Source organism: Schistocerca piceifrons, chromosome X (genome assembly GCF_021461385.2).
Source record: "Schistocerca piceifrons isolate TAMUIC-IGC-003096 chromosome X, iqSchPice1.1, whole genome shotgun sequence".
Lineage (NCBI taxonomy): Eukaryota > Metazoa > Arthropoda > Insecta > Orthoptera > Acrididae > Schistocerca > Schistocerca piceifrons.
The window spans coordinates 770,151,527-770,157,218 of record NC_060149.1 but is presented as its reverse complement, the minus strand read 5'-3'; the positions used below and the strand labels follow the sequence as shown (position 1 = coordinate 770,157,218).

Sequence of the window (5,692 nt, the reverse complement as noted above, 5' to 3'; positions counted from 1 at the left end):
GACACATTAGAAAACTTTTTTTCAACTATAAGGCAGAGAGGTAATTTTTGCAGCAACCCATCTCCAAGGTAGTTTTGTGCTGCATGTAACAACTGTACACTAAGTAAATTGATAAACTCTTCTAATGTGGCAAGCAGTAATTGTGAAGGAATTGAGTAGGGTCAGTCAATACTGGACATGAAATCTGCTCAAACATTAAAGGTCTCACCATTGTTATGCAGTACTGATACAAGTTCGACAACAAAGCTACCAAATGTGGAAATTCCAGCAGACCATGGAGAACAAAACAATATGAGATATATGTTTGGCTACATCTTGAAAAAACTTTTTTCTTTACATAATTGTGTCAAGTGCAGTAATCTACTTGTAGACAACAGCCAGGACGTAGATGCAAATGACAAATTTTATTGCCATTTCAAAAGTTATGAAGACAGTTTTAGACGCTTGGTTATTTGCAATGCAAATGTTAGTTTATTTTTGAGGGATTGCGAAGATCAGATGGCTTCAGTTTTCTACATCTACATCTACATCTACATCTACATGACTACTCTGCAATTCACATTTAAGTGCTTGGCAGAGGGTTCGTCGAACCACAATCATGCTATCTCTCTACCATTCCACTCCCGAAGAGCGCGCGGGAAAAACGAACACCTAAACCTTTCTGTTCGACCTCTGATTTCTCTTATTTTATTTTGATGATCATTCCTACCTATGTAGGTTGGGCTCAACAAAATATTTTCGCATTCGGAGGAGAAAGTTGGTGACTGAAATTTCGTAAATAGATCTCGCCGCGACGAAAAACGTCTTTGCTTTAATGACTTCCATCCCAATTCGCGGATCATATCTGCCACACTCTCTCCCCTACTACATGATAATACAAAACGAGCCGCCCTTTTTTGCGCCCATTCGATGTCCTCCGTCAATCCCACCTTGTAAGGATCCCACACCGCGCAGCAATATTCTAACAGAGGACGAACGAGTGTAGTGTAAGCTGTCTCTTTAGTGGACTTGTTGCATCTTCTAAGTGTCCTGCCAATGAAATGCAACCTTTGGCTCGCCTTCCCCACAATATTATCTGTGTGGTCTTTCCAACTGTAGCTGCTTGTAATTTTAACACCCATTTACTTACTTGAATTGACAGCCTTGAGAATTGTACTATTTATCGAGTAATCGAATTCCAACGGATTTCTTTTGGAACTCATGTGCATCACCTCACACTTTTCATTATTTAGCGTCAACTGCCACCTGCCACACCATACAGCAATCTTTTCTAAACCGCTTTGCAAGTGATACTGGTCTTCGGATGACCTTACTAGACGGTAAATTACAGAATCATCTGCGAGCAACCTAAGAGAACTGCTCAGATTGTCACCCAGGTCATTTATATAGATCAGGAACAGCAGAGGTCCCAGGACGCTTCCCTGGGGAACACCTGATATCACTCCAGTTTTACTCGATGATTTGCTATTACTACGAACTGCGGCCTTCCTGACAGGAAATCACGAATCCAGTCGCACAACTGAGACGATACCCAATAGGCCCGCAGCTTGATTAGAAGTCGCTTGTGAGGAACGGTGTCAAAAGCTTTCCGGAAATCTAGAAATACGTAATCAACTTGAGATCCCCTGTCGATAGCGGCCATTACTTCGTGCGAATAAAGAGCTAGCTGCGTTGCACAAGAACGATGTTTTCTGAAACCATGCTGATTACGTATCAATAGATCGTTCCCTTCGAGGTGATTCATAATGTTTGAATACAGTATATGCTCCAAAACCCTACTGCAAACCGACGTCAATGATATAGGTCTGTAGTTAGATGGATTACTCCTACTACCCTTCTGAAACACTGGTGCGACCTGCGCAATTTTCCAACCTGTAGGTACAGATCTATCGGTGAGCGAGCGGTTGTATAAGAGTGCTAAGTAGGGAGCTATTGTATCAGCGTAATCTGAAAGGAACCTAATCGGTATACAATCTGGACCTGAAGACTTGCCCATATCAAGCGATTTGAGTTGCTTCGCAACCCCTAAGGTATCTACTTCTAAGAAACTCATGCTAGCAGCTGTTCGTGTTTCAAATTCTCGCATATTCCATTCATCTTCCCTGGTGAAGGAATTTCGGAAAACTGCGTTCAATAACTCCGCTTTAGCGGCACAGTCGTCGGTAACAGTACCATCGGCACTGCGCAGCGAAGGTATTGACTGCGTCTTGCCGCTTGTGTACTTTACATACGACCAGAATTTTTTCGGATTTTCTACCAAATTTCGAGACAATGTTTCGTTGTGGAACCTATTAAAGGCATCTCGCATTGAAGTCCGCGCCAAATTTCGCGCGTCAGTAAATTTTAGGCAATCTTCGGGATTTCGCGTTCTTCTGAACTTCTCATGCTTTTTCCGTTGCCTCTGCAACAGAGTTCGGACCTGTTTTGTGTACCACGGGGGATCAGTTCCATCTCTTACCAATTTATGAGGTATGAATCTCTCAATTGCTGTTGCTACTATATCTTTGAATTTGAGCCACATCTCGTCTACATTTGCATAGTCAGTTCGGAAGGAATGGAGATTGTCTCTTAGGAAGGCTTCTAGTGACACTTTATCCTCTTTTTTAAATAAAATTATTTTGCGTTTGTTTCTGGTGGATTTGGAAGAAACGGTGTTGAGCCTAGCTACAACGACCTTGTGATCACTAATCCCTGTATCAGTCATGATGCTCTCTATCAGCTCTGGATTGTTTGTGGCTTAAAGGGCAAGTGTGTTTTCGCAACCATTTACAATTTGCATGGGTTCGTGGACTAACTGCTCGAAATAATTTTCGGAGAAACCATTTAGGACAATCTCGGAAGATGTTTTCTGCCTACCACCGGTTTTGAACAAGTATTTTTGCCAACGTATCGAGGGAATGTTGAAGTCCCCACCAACTATAACCGTATGAGTGGGGTATTTATTTGTTACGAGACTCAAATTCTCTCTGAACTGTTCCGCAACTATATCATCGGAGTCTGGGGGTCGGTAGAAGGAGCCAATTATTAACTTGGTTCGGTTGTTAAGTATAACCTCCACCCATACCAATTCGCACGGAGTATCTACTTCGACTTCCCTACAAGATAAACCACTACTGACAGACACAAACACTCCACCACCAATTCTGCCTAATCTATCTTTCCTGAACACCGTCTGAGACTTCGCAAAAATTTCTGCAGAACTTATTTCAGGCTTTAGCCAGCTTTCTGTACCTATAACGATTTCAGCTTCTGTGCCTTCTATTAGCGCTTGAAGCTCAGGGACTTTCCCAGCACAACTACAATTTGCAACTACAATTCCGACTGTTCCTTGATCCAAGCACGTCCTGTATTTGCCATGCACCCTTTGAGATTGCAGCCCACCCCGTACTTTCCCGAGGCCTTCTAACCTAAAAAAACCGGCCAGTCCACGCCACACAGCCTCCGCTACCCGTGTAGCCGCCAGCTGAGTGTAGTGAACTCCTGACCTATTCAGCGGAACCCGAAACCCCACCACCCTATGGCGCAAGTCAAGGAATCTGCAGCCAACACGGTCGCAAAACCGTCTGAACCTCTGATTCAGACCCTCCACCCGGCTCTGCACCAAAGGTCCGCAGTCGGTTCTGTCAACGATGCTGCAGATGGTGAGCTCTGCCTTCATCTCATAAGCAAGACTGGCAGCCTTCACCAAATCAGATAGCCGCTGGAATCCAGAGAGAATTTCCTCAGATCCAAAGCGACACACGTCGTTAGTGCCGACATGTGCCACCACCTGCAGCTGGCTGCACCCTGTGCTCTTCATGGCATCCGGAAGGACCCTTTCCACATCAGGAATGACTCCACCCGGAATGCACTTGGAGTGCACACTGGATTTCTTCCCCTCCTTAGCCGCCATATCCCTAAGGGGCCCCATTACGCGCCTAACGTTGGAGCTCCCAACTACCAATAAGCCCACCCTCTGTGATTGCCCGGACCTTGAAGATTGAGAATCATCCTCTGAAACAGGGCAGGCAGCTGCATCTGGCTCAGCCAGAGACAGTGCCTGAAACCTGTTTGTCAGACGCACCGGGGAGGCTTTCTGATCAGCCTCCGGGGACGTCTTTGATGAACATCCTAAACACGAATGACTGTGGCACATTATATGTGGACTTGTTGATGGCTATCCCAAGTTTTCCTCCTGGATGTTGTGAAGAAACTAAGCTGCTGTTGATCAAGATATTTGTTAAAGTGAAACTCGTTTACTGGTTCAAATATTGGAATCAAGACATAGTTTCTAGCAACAAGAAAGCAAATAAGAAACTGAAGAAGTTTGCTCATTTGGGCTGCTGATTTCTTTGGTACGTATTTCATTCACTTCTGTTGTTAGTCACTAAATTTTCCTTGCTTCCTTCGTGTAATGACATTACTTTGTTAGCACCTTGTTCACTGACAGACTGTTTGAAAATTATTCAAATTTTTCGTTTTGCGTGAAATGTAATGTAGTCAGCTCATTATAATGTTTTCAACATATTTCTCCCACTATGTGGCAGTTGCTTGTCCCACTTGGGATAATAGATGATGAAGGTTGTACTTGTGGCAACAGGCGACAATGACAACCATGGTAAGCCTACAGAACGGTAAATGAGCTGTCGATCGCTTTTGCATGTAGAGGTACATGTCTGTGCTCCTTATGTGTGAGTCTGTGTGTTTATATTCTTTTTATATGAACGTGGTAAGCTGCAGTTCTATCCAACATCACTAGTGTTTATTCACAAATGTGTTGTAGCTTGCCACTCGATTCATGGTTTTTGTCCGTACTTGCGAGTATTTTAGAATCATTTTTAGAAACATATATGCCTCCTGATACTACACAAACCCTTGGAGGCAAGAAAAAACTCAAATATTTCGTAAATTACGTAGGAAATGTATGCAAAACAAACATGATGCTTACGACGGGTCTGAAGTTCACCTTACTCCCCACTTGGAGCGCTAGTGTCGCTCCATCTGTCAAACGGTAACAACTTTTACAGCAGTGAGTGTCGCGACTGTTACGTTAGACTGTGATAGTAGTATATAGTAATGCCAGTGGCCTTACCGCAGCGCTAACACCGGGTCCCTTCAGATCATCGAAGTTAAGCGCTGTCGGGCTGGACTAGCACTTGGATGGGTGACCATCCGGTCTGTCGGGCGCTGTTGGCAAGCGGTGTGCACTCAGCCCTTGCGAGGCAAACTGAGGAGCTACTTGATTGAGAAGTGGAGGCTCCGCTCTCGTAAACCGATATACGGCCGGGAGAGCTGTGTGCTGACCACATGCCCCTACATATCCACATCCAGCGACGCCTATGGGCTGAGGATGACACGGCGGCCAGTCGCTACCGCTGGGTCCGCCAAGGCCTGTGGACGGAATTTACGTTTTACTGTGTATTAATGGCATATCTTGCAGACGTTTCTTTGAACCTCGTAATTTTGCGACTTCCTTTTCCATATACTTTTCTGGATCTATTCAACTAAGTCGAAGAAGCCTAGAAATCAGTAACGTTCATCTCACTTGCAGATCAGGGAGTCCAGTCTCGTAGATCACCCACAATAATGGTCCGTTACTCTAACGAGCAGTTCTAAATCTTTGGAGTAGTTTTTCTTTCATACTTTTGAAAGTTTCATTTCGTTGTGTGTTTTGTATTCCATGAAAATATTTCATCCATTTACACGATTCATG

General features: G+C 44.2%; 1 pseudogene; it reads left to right on the top strand.

Annotated features, from left to right (window-relative positions):
- Positions 1-5,057: 5,057 nt before the first annotated feature.
- LOC124723298 lies at positions 5,058-5,175 on the top strand (annotated as a pseudogene).
- The last annotated feature ends 517 nt before the right edge of the window (positions 5,176-5,692 follow it).